Source organism: Psammomys obesus, unplaced genomic scaffold (assembly GCF_907164565.1).
Source record: "Psammomys obesus unplaced genomic scaffold, mPsaObe1.curated_primary_1811, whole genome shotgun sequence".
In the NCBI taxonomy this organism is placed as follows: Eukaryota; Metazoa; Chordata; class Mammalia; order Rodentia; family Muridae; genus Psammomys; species Psammomys obesus.
In genome coordinates this window covers 6,911,725-6,923,082 of record NW_026595981.1, presented here as the reverse complement: position 1 = coordinate 6,923,082, position 11,358 = coordinate 6,911,725, and the positions used below count along the sequence as shown (strand labels likewise).

Genomic DNA, 11,358 nt, shown 5'->3' with positions numbered 1-11,358 from the left:
CACATTGATATATTACCTTACAGAAGCTTTTGAAAGTGAGGCAAGCGATTAAGCCTAGAGTGTGATCTTTAGCTTCCAAAGACATGGGCTCAAGCACAGCACCACCATATTCAAGCTATGAGTTCCTGGCAAAGTCATTTAATCTCTTGGGGTCTGTTTCTTCCACCTGTAAACTACAAAGAGTACTCATATGTCACAGATTCTTGTAAAGCTGGAATGAGACAGTATGCATGTATATGCCCAATTCTTTTTATTAGTATATTCTCAAGAAAAAGGAAAATTTGGCCCTTGCATCTGCTGTCAGTTCCAGTACCAAAGCCATACATGGCAAAAATGGATGATTTTTTTTTTTTAATCCACAGAAACAAGTGATGCATCTATTTTCTGAATGCCTTCATGTAAGCTTAGCTTAAGTGTCCTGAGCGTCTTCTAACTCTGAGTCCGTGACTTGTTGCACGGTCAGTCCTGGCCAGGGCCCTGCCCCTCTCTGGCCTGTTTGTATGATGAGAGGATCTGATTAGACGGCACTCACATTCAATCCACCCCTGAGCCTTACATTCCTCTGGCTACGAAAAGATCTGTTCTAAGTAGGAGAGAAACTAATACTTTAAAATCAACAGCTTGAAGGTCATTCTAATGCTCTTCCAATCCTTTCACAACACCTTAGGCCTTACATGCTTAGCCATCATCAACATTTATAACATTCCTATTTTATCAATTTAAAAATCCCACTTGGGTACAGTCAGCGGTACAGTTGTCTCCATGACTAGAAAGTAGTAATGTACCTTCTCTTTCCTCAAATCACCTTGTCTCCAGCTGACCCACACCCTATTTCCAGAGCCAATGAGGCCGCAGGGTCTGTTCCTAGTGTTTCTCCTCATGAGTTGACCGAACTCCTGATATCTGTACAAAGAGGCAGATCAACATGTTGACCTTAAAGAGCCTAACATTATAGAGTCCTAATATATGTCGATTGAATAAATAGTTGTATGGACAGTGTATGGATGATCTGTAGATGGAGGGATGGGTGGATGGGTGGACAAATAGTTGTATGATAGGATCACTATGAGACTAGAGATTGAATAGTTTTCCCTTTTCAAAACATGTCCCAAACAACCAATACTAGCATCCAAGAAAAATACTTACAATGTAAGGGAACTGAGTGCTTAGGTTGTAAACTTGAAGAAGTACCCATCCTCAATAAATCTTGCCTTCCTGAGTACATGTCTTGCCTTCTGCTTGGCCCCATGTCCAGGATAAACTCCCCCCCCCAGTTTCACTTCACTCTCATACCTCTTGTTTCACACATACCCTCTACTACCATCACTTACAACATCCTAACTTCATGCCATCTTGCCTTAGCCCAGTGTTTTATAATCATTGATGCAAACTAAAATCACCTGAGATACGTTTTGCAAATACTTACATGTTGGCCCAGCAGTACTGGTGGGGCCCAGAGATAAGCATTCATGAAAATTACCCAACTCTAGCTAATAGCCAAAGCTGGAAACTGCTCTTCTACCTACTTTTGTTGAATGACCCAGTTTTGAGCCTTTTCTTATGGCTCTCTTCTCCCCTGTGGTACCCTTGTAACAGATGCTGTGGAACAGGTTTTCCTCTGTTCCCTCCAAGCTCTCCCAGAGCTGGTTAGTAAAATGTCTGTTTCCAATTTTACTCACAGCCCCTTCACCCAAAGACGAAGACAGGTCCATAGCAACTATGCTGGAGAATAATGACATAAAACACGATAATTAGCATTTCTTGAAGGCTTACAGTCTGCCAGAGATGTTCTAAATCCTTTAAAGGTAATTCACTTATTTCTGCATTAACCCTATCAAACAGGCCATTCTGCATTTAATCCCTACTTTGGAAACGAGGAAAGAGAGGCAGAAAGAGTGAAGGCCACATTTACCCAGCTAAGAAGAAGAAGAGATGGCATTCAAAGCCAGGGCACATCCCAAACATCTCATCTGCTATAGTTGCATGCTCGCATGCTCCCTGCCACCCTTTCAATCCTCTCAAGCAAGCTCGGTGATCTGGACTCGGTCCTATTATAGGTGGGTTCTCTCTGGGCATAACATCTGGATGTGTCTAGCTACATCTGAATCATAAACAGGCACACCTAAGGTCATTCACTGAACCCTTCATCATATATGTTTTCACTATATTGTTTCCATAAACCTGGGCCATCAGCTTTTCTAGTCCCATTTAGCAGAGGATGACAACTTATATAATGCATTTAGTCAAGGACCCACAGCTATCCGACGGTAGACATTCTACACGAAATCTTTCAGATAGTAAAGTTGTTTTTTTTTTCTACATTGGATGAGAAAGTTGTGAGTCAGGTGCTCAGAGAAGGCTGGTAGAAGAGGTAATGGTTAAGCTGGGATGAAAGGAGAGGTTAGTGTTCAGACCTGTGGAAAGATCAAGAGAAGGTACCCAAAACAGGAGGAAGAGAATGGACAGTCTCACGGAGTGAGGCTCCGTGGAACATGAAATAAGCTTAGGACTCCAGAATAAGTCAAGACCAAAGTTGTGACCAAGGAAATTCTAAGAGGCCTTGGAGACGGTAATGTCTATGAAGTAACCTGTGTGATCAAGTGATGGGAGATGAGCACTGGGCAGAGAGACTAGGGGGTTTAAGCCGGTTTGAGAAAATCAAGTGAGCTGCATTCTAGGCCCCACTTAGCAAATAACCTCTTCATTTTTGGGAGATTCACTCACTCTTATGCTTTTGTGTAACTCTTTATCTAGTCCCTCCCTTTTCCCTAATAAAAACTCTAGTTTCAGGTCTCCCCTCCACCCTAGATCCCTCGTAAGAGAGGTGTTGTGTAGCCATTTCCTCTGGATTCAAATGTTCCCTTCTAAGAGAATCTCATTAAGACTCAAAAATGAAATTAAAACAGAAAGGTTCAGGAAGTAAATAAAACTCACGGTCTGGAAGTTCCTGAAGTGCTTGCAACTTGGCTTTATGAGATTAGTTTATTTCACTTAACCTGTTTTCCAGTCTCATTCATTTTGCTACAGACAATAATTTTCTTCTTCTTTGTGGCTGAGTAATACCCCATGGTACAGGCATAGCATAATTTCATCATCCATCCACTGGCAGATACCAAAGGTGATTCCATAAATTAGATATTATGAATAATGGCACATAAGACATGGATCTCTATTATAAGATAACATTTCTTCCTTTGGGTTTCAGTCCAGAATTGGTAGAGCTGTGTCTTATGGTAGTTCCCCCTATAGTTTGTTGAGAAACCTTCATGACAATTTCCACCAGTTTGCGGCTAGTGTTTTACAAGTTTTCAGTGTACTCCTTTATATCCACGTCAACTGTGTATTAAGATCCCTTTTTTTTTCCTGCTAATTGCTTGCATTTTATATGACTGACTTTGGGGACTGTTTGGTATGCAGCACATGTAACTACAAACTGCCTGAATACAAACAGAACAACAGAGTTGTATATTCTAAAGAAAAGGAGTTTAACTAGAGGAAGCAAAGGGAATGAGAACATATGCGTGTCCCAGCCTTTTGTTGGAGGTGTTGTGGTATGTTCTTCCAAGACCTTTCACCAGATCTTCTGCTGACAGGTTTAATAAATAGCTAGGTATATTGGTCCTGGGGGAGCCGTAATTAATTACCTACTCAGCTTCATTCATGAGAGCGAGCATGATAGGTTCTTCATGTTGCCTTTCTCTGCTGGCATATTGACTGAAATCCTGTCCGGCAATTTTTCACACATGATGGAATTCCTCTTGGACCCTAGAATTCACTCTCAGAAATCTAGTGACCTCCTTCTGCTATTGATTAGTAAATCACTCCACATCTGTTCTCTTCTTCCAGTGTGCACATGAAGATTCCCCAGCCTGCTTTGTAGGTGCAGGCGGCTAGTTCCCGCAATGAGCTATAAACAGAAACATTCATTGGCGCACATTTGTAGGGCAGTTAAGGGTGGGAGTAAATTCCCCAGGAACTCCATTCCCTGCCACTGCGGTGCCCATAGATGACAAGAATTGAGATGGATGAATTACAACAGGGACAAAAAACCTCAACTTCTGAATTACCACACAGAGGACAGGCTTCCTTGCCTGGACTTTGCACCAAGAAGTTATTAATGTTTTTTTATGTGAAATTCCTCAACTGTGAGAGCTTATTTATTACCACAGCAAAGCCAAGCGTATACTGACCAAGAAGCCCCGAACCAGCTGCACTAACCAGAGGAGGAAACTTGACGGTATGTCTAGAAATGTTGTCAGGGCCATCTCTGATGGTTAAGGGGTAACTTAAAAGGGAACATCCATCATATGAATCTGTATATGTGAGGAGCAAGGTAGGAGGCTTCCTGATGGGAGGAACTAGTCATTACAAACCCCAGGAGGGCTCTGTCTGCCTCCTTATTTTACTTCTTGCTGCTGGGGCACCATTCTCCAAGAGAAACTTTTCCCCTTCCTTGAAAACCCTGTGTCATCACTCCTGACCTCAGTGTTACACTTACTGTGTAGATTGAAGCAATGGATTGGCTAGGTGTGGTAACACATGACTGCTAATGCTTGAGAAGCTGAGGCAGGAGAAGTATTACAAGTTCAAGTCCAGTCTGATCTATTCATTGAGTTCTGAGAGAGCCAGGGCTATATAACAAGACCTTGTCTCAAAAACGTACAACAAACAAACAAAAAGGAATGAGTAGTCACTGTCCCAGAGTACAGGCATCACAAAGACTGAGTCAGTTATCGAAAGGTCCACTCTGTTACCTTGGGAGGTCCTCAGAGGACTCTGTCCCTGGTCTAGCCTCCTTCTCTGATGGCCTATGCCACAATCGCTTGCACCCAATCCCTGCTCCACTGATCATGTTACCTTTCGGTAAACACCTAACCTCGCTATCTCCTGTTTTTCCTTAGGCAAAAACATTGAAGATCTAGCCCTCACCAAACTCCAAATATACAGTATAGCATTTACTACAGTTGCTTTGTTGGGTGGCCTCCCTCTTATGGAGACAGGTGTGATCATTGGTCTCACTGGGTTATCACTGGGACGACAGTGATAAGGACACCATCTCCGTGTCCTTTGGTTAATCACATCTGCAGTCTGAGGCAACACTTGAAGATGCAAGGGGTTAATGGTTGATTTCTCCTGTGGGCTATTGTTTAGCTTCTTGCATCAAGCCAGAAGCCAAGTATGTGCCCATTACCGGAATAGAAAGACAGGCAACGAATGCAAATGCTTTCTTTCTCTCTCGTCTGTCAGGACCCTGGTGGAAGAGGAGGGGCCTTCTGCAGGGGCATCTGGCTGGGAAGGGAGCTGAGAGTCACTCCTGTTAGCTGTTGGCGCTACTCTAGAAGGACAGAGCAAAGCTAGAGTCTGAGTCCCTTTGGCAGATAATTGGTTGTCCAGGCTCCACTTGGAATGGAATGGGGTGGAGAGCACCTGTGTCCTTGCCTGGATGTGATAGTCACACAGTAGAGTGGCCGGAAGCCAAGACCTGACCCCTCAGGTCTTCTTGGGCATGTGCGAATGAGTTACCTTTCTAATGTCTGTGACAAAATGCCTGACCAGAGAAACTTAAGGGGAGAAGGATTTCTTTTGGCTTCCAGTTTAAGTAAAAACATAGTCCATCGTGTCAACAGGGCATAACGGGAGGGGCGTGAGCTGGTCACTCCATATTCATGGTGAGGAAGGAGAGAGAGATGAATGCTGGGGGACACTCTTGTTCCATTTCTTCTTATATTCAATCCAGGACCCCAGCCAAGAGTCACTAACACACACATTGAAGCATGGGTCTTCCCCGCTCAGTTAAATTGCTGGAAACACCCCCATAGACACGTCCAGAGGTGAGTCTACCAGGTGCTTCTAAATCAGTCAGGTTGACACTGAAGATTAGCTGTCACAGCACGGCGGACAAAGGCTGTGATGGAAGGAGCGCGATGTGTTGGAGAAGCTAAAATAAGAATGGTATGGAAAGAGTAGGCGGGTCTTCTCAGGGGCTGGCTGGTCAGGGACCAGGGACGGGGCTGCACGCCAGTGGTCGTGATGCTTGCTCGGTGGCGTTCTGGTCTGCCTCTTCCCGGCTTTGGCCGCACGAGTGGTGAGTGGCGGACAGAGTAGGAATCCCTGTGACGCGGCCGAGCTGCAACATCCAGGGGTAGACAAGCCAACTGCCAAGCAGCTCGCCGACATTGGCTGCAAGACCTTCTCCCCTTCATGATGCTCCTCACCGTGTACGGGGGTTACCTCTGCCGTGTGCGATCCTGCCGTTTCTTGCAGCTGCGCAATGCCAGGCGCCAGGCTACCGAAGACCAGAAATCCTCAGGAGTCATATAGAGCCCGGCCTTCCCTTCTGAGCACCGAGGTTTGAAACATGGACTGGAAAAGACCTCCCTGGCATGCCATCCGTGGCAAGAGCTAGGCCACGATGATTCAAGCCTGCAGGGCGAAAGTACGTGGTTTCCGCAGCAGCACTGGCTTGTGCCATTTTGACAGTTTGTGGAGGCCATCAAATAAATGGGAATATGAGGGTGAGGTTTATTACAGAGATTAAATATTTTGCCTTGAATAAAAAAAGAATGGTAATGAAAAAATCTGAGCGCTACAACACACACACACACACACACACACACACACACACACACAAAGAGAGAGAGATACTAGGAGACACCAGAGTGATCAGAAGGAGCCTGCCTTTGCTAGGGAACCATGGCCAGCATGGAGAAGGTCGGTGGGGTTGATCTTAGGGTGAAAGGCACAGAATAAGGCTGTGATAAAAGTAAATGAGTTATTCTCGCTAATGGATAGAGAATGATATAATGCTGGGTATAGGCTAGAGACCAGCCCTATGGTTTCAGCGAATTCACTACTTAGTAGATGTATGGATTGGCCAGATCAAAACAGCAAGAAAGTGAGAGATAGGAAGGAAGGGCACAGAGGGAGGGAATGTCTGCTTGCTGGAAGGAGTAGCATGTGAAAAGCACAAGGTGTGATAATAACGGTCAGTGTAGAAAGGAGATAAAGCCAGCTGAAGCAGATATGCGGCAAACAGACCCATGAGAAAAATAAACAGGAATCTTAAAGATACTGATGCATCTCTAGAAGCCAGAGGTGAAAAAGGACAGTTTGAGCATCACCAATTTGGTGATGCTCGTTGACGTAGGATGTGTTCAGAGGACAGCACTGAGAGAGAAAATAAAGAGGGAAATGGACTTACTACTATTTAGCTGACACCCTCTTGTACCAAATCCGATACAAGGATGTGGAAACAATTAAGACACGGTGCCTATCAAATAGTTAAATGTAACGTGAGGTATATAGTAACTGACCAAGTTAGAGTGGATGCCGTTGTCTCTGTGAGTGGGTAGGGAAGTTCAGTCTATTAACCTTGATCCCTCACCATCACAGAAGCCCCTTACTCAGCGAAATACCTCATCACCCTTGGAGCCTTGGCATTCTTCCTTGTGGCCTCTCCCCAGTCACAAGCCCTCCTCTTTCTGTAGCTTGTAGATCTGCCCTTCTGGAGTTCTCTTTCTTAGCTTCCCCAGGCAATCTTCCTCACCAAAACTTTCCAGCATTGCAAAACTTTTGACTCCAGAAAAAGTGAAACTAATGAACTCACTGCATTACACAGCTGTCTCTGCTAGTAATGAAATCCTTTTATTACAAGGGATTAGTTTAAAATATGTTATTAAACAGATCAGAGGGAGCAATGGCTGTAGAAGTCGTTAAAATGCAAAGCGTATGAGAGAACAGTTTCTCCCTGAAAGAAGTGGGAAGTTGGGGTTGGAATGATTTGGTTTGGGAGGAAAGAGATAGTGGTTTGCCCCAGGGGGATGATGGGATATGAACACAGGTGGTGGTGCTTACCTTGGAGAAGGCATTGGTGCTGGAAAGGACAGCTCTTAAGGATAAACCCTGAAGGCTGAGCACAGAGACAAAGCCAGAAGGGGTGCCAGGAAACAAGTATCAGTGGCTAATCCTTTCTCACCATTCTGACCAACTCTTTAAGCCTTACACGTGATGAAAGAGGTTCTCTTAGCCCTCCAAGTTTATAGACAAAGACAGTGAGTTTCAGAGAGGTTAATGCCTTATTAAGTTCATACTAGTAAAAGGTAGGTGTGGGGTTTAAGTGTGAACCCATGCTTGCCAGACATGGTGACGTCTACTAGCTCTCATCACCCTGCTAGAAAGAATGGCTTAATGAAAATGATATATGATGCAGAAGGCTCTTGCATTTCTGGGACTGAAAATATAAAACCTCTTGCTTTGAAATGCCTACAATTGAGTCATCAGAAGCAGTAAAAGAACCAGCTGAGGCCCTCAGGCTCAACACACTGGGGTTGGAACTGGTGTGGGCATGCCCAGAAGACTGGGTCTATTTGAGCCGGAAACGAGACGCATTATAGAACAGGATTCTTCACAACCCTGAGCAAAGAGAGGACTGCAGGAACCATTCTCTCTCCAAGGTCAATGGTCTGACCTTGACAGGACAGGTACAGCATAGGCTACACTTGTAATAATCCATGCTTGCGGTTCACACCCCATTCTCCGGCCCCGGGGAAACTCAATTATTGCAAGGAGCAGAAAAGCACGAACAATTTGGAAGTGTAGCCTCTCAAGAGTGGATGGCACCTAAAAGCTGAGAGCTTCCTCCAACATTGTAATCCTTCCCACAACACTGCTGACAAATAGAACAAATAAACCAGCGCTCCCAGCACCACGGGACAGCACATTTCTCCTGCGAGCAGCACTGACTTATTGGAACATTCTTTCATATATAGAACAGAGCTATGTCTGGCTGACACTTTTACCAATTAATATTAATTCTGTCCATTAGCCTTACAAAACCATTCTTCAATGTGACAGATCTTGGATATTTGGAAAGGGAGGTTACCTTTTTTCTTGATCCCCACTTCCTTCTTTCTTTTTTTCTTTCTTTTAAAAACTATTTTTGGATGGCCTTGTGTACCCCAAGGTGGCTCTGAACTCTCTGTGAAGCCAAGTGTGAAGCCAACCTGGAACTTCTAATCCTCCTGCCTCTACTTACTGACTGATTGGATTGCAAGTATGTAGCATCACACCTGGTTTGTGGGGTGCTGGAGATCAAACCCAAAAACATTATGCATGCTAGGCAAGCACTCTATCAACTGAGCCACACCCCCAGACTCTGAAGCTCCAATTCTTTTTTATTTTAAATTAATTTTTATTTTTTGAGATTGTGATAAAAATTATATGATTTCCCTCTTCCCTTTCCTCCCTCCAAACCCTCTCAAATACTCTTTCTTGCCCCGTTTCAAATTCATGGTTTTTTTTCGTTACTTTTTTGTTACACATACATACACACACACAAACACAACCTGTTTAGTCTATGTAGTGTTACTTGTGTATATATGTTTTCAAGGCTGATCATTTAATATTGGATAGATAATTAGTGTGCTCTTCCCTAGGAGAGACTATTCCTCCTACTCTCATCATCCCTTAGTTACCTGTAGAGTTGTGTAGAGTTGAGAACTCATGAAATTTCTCCCCATCTACATTCGTATGTTTATTGGTGTCATCAGTGTTCAGTGCATGTTTAGGCAGTCATTTAAGTGAGGGTTTATGCGTATAGCTTCTGGCATTTCTAAGAGAAATATCTCACAGAGAACTCCCTGTTCCCCTGACTTTTACATTTTTTTAAGATTTATTTGTGCTGTCTACATGTATGCCTGTATGCCAGAAGAGGGCACCATATCTCATTACAGATGGTTGTGAGCTACCTTGTGGTTGCTGGAAATTGAACTCAGGACCTCTAGAAGAGCAGCCAGCACTCTTAACCTCTGAGCCATCTCTCTAGCTCTGAATTTTACAATCTTTCTACCCCTCTCTTCTGTAGTGATCCCTGAGTCTTAGGTAGAAGAGTTGTGCTATAAATTATCATTTGGGACTGGTCTCCACAGCTCTCCTTTTTAATGGTTCTGACTTTCTGTAATGGCTCTAGTTAATTGCAAAAACAAGTTTCCTTGATGAGGGGCGAGAACAACACTTACCTGTGGGTAGAAGAAAAAATATTTAAAATGTAGGTAGGGATTTGGGGGCTTAGGTAAAGGGGCCATTTTAGGTTCTCCTCTAAGATCCATTATTTCACTAGCCCTGGTGGATACTGAGTTTCCAGTACCAGGTATGATTTTCTCTTGTTGAGCATGTCTTTAAGTCTAATCAGAAAGCTGTTGGTTACAACCAAGGTATGCGTACTACTACTACACTCTTAGGGCTATGGTGCCACGCTGGTTGCTGTGTTTCATAACGGGATAGGATCGTTGGTTGCTTTCTTCATTTGGAAGTTTGCATGGTGCCTTCTGGTAACAATGGGAGCTAGTCTTCAGGGGGTTAGGTTTTCAGGTCAGTTACAGCTCAGGGACCTCTGAGACCTGTATCCAAAGTTCATGGTGTTGTTAGAAATGGAGACTTAGCATCCACCTCTGGGAAAGGCTATATTCTTTCGGGTTACTTTGCTCTGGTTTCTTGAATTACAGTGCTTCGATATTACATCATTGCCCTTGGGACAGAGACCACGTTAGGACAAAACATGCTTAAAAGGTAGAACTCAGAACTGAGCATTGCATTTCAGGAAATAACAGACAAATCTAGAGGACTCATACAGTACTCCTAAAGTCTCTGCCTTTGATAGGGCACCCTTGGCTTCTACCTAATGGTCATACAACATTTTTGGCTCAAGGCACTCCACATCACAGCCCTTGTCCCACTCTCTTCTGCCAGGTCAGCATGCTCCACCAAACCAACCCCTTTGTAATTATTTCCCAGACTAAAATTAATTATTGTTCAATGAGATGACCCTTTGTTACAGCTTAATTTGATTACTTTTGCATCTTGATTCTGTCATCTGGCAAAATCATCATCACTGCCAATGATATCATCTCCAAATTCAATGAGTGAATGCTCATTGTATTTGTCTGAGTCGTAGAGAGAAGCATTAAATTTGTCAAGACAAGAGCATAAGTGTGGGGTGGGGACCCGATGCTGCCTCAGCCAACTCTGTCTCTGTGTATCTCGACAGTGAAACATGAAGAATTACAATCTCACAAAAGGGCAAAGTACAAGCAAAAGGGTCAGTTGACTGCTGATATGCACTATTGACCTGAAGCTTGGGATTGCCAGTTGCTTCATGATGGTTCCTTGTATGCGTGCTTCTTATTACCCAGCAATTAAGGAAGTGCCTGCTAGTAGGGGCTAAATATGTTCTTTTCAAGCTAAAATGAAATGACCCCTCTTAAGGAATAGTTCCATAAAGACAAGTTAGGAGGCATGGTTTTCCTGCTCTTCTCTGGACATCCCAGAAAGGCAAGGAGAATATGACCCAACCCTCACTCT

At 43.8% G+C, this 11,358-nt stretch overlaps 1 pseudogene; it reads left to right on the top strand.

Annotated features, from left to right (window-relative positions):
* Window positions 1-6,030: 6,030 nt before the first annotated feature.
* LOC129685993 (cytochrome c oxidase assembly protein COX14-like) lies at window positions 6,031-6,321 on the top strand (annotated as a pseudogene).
* Window positions 6,322-11,358: the final 5,037 nt, after the last annotated feature.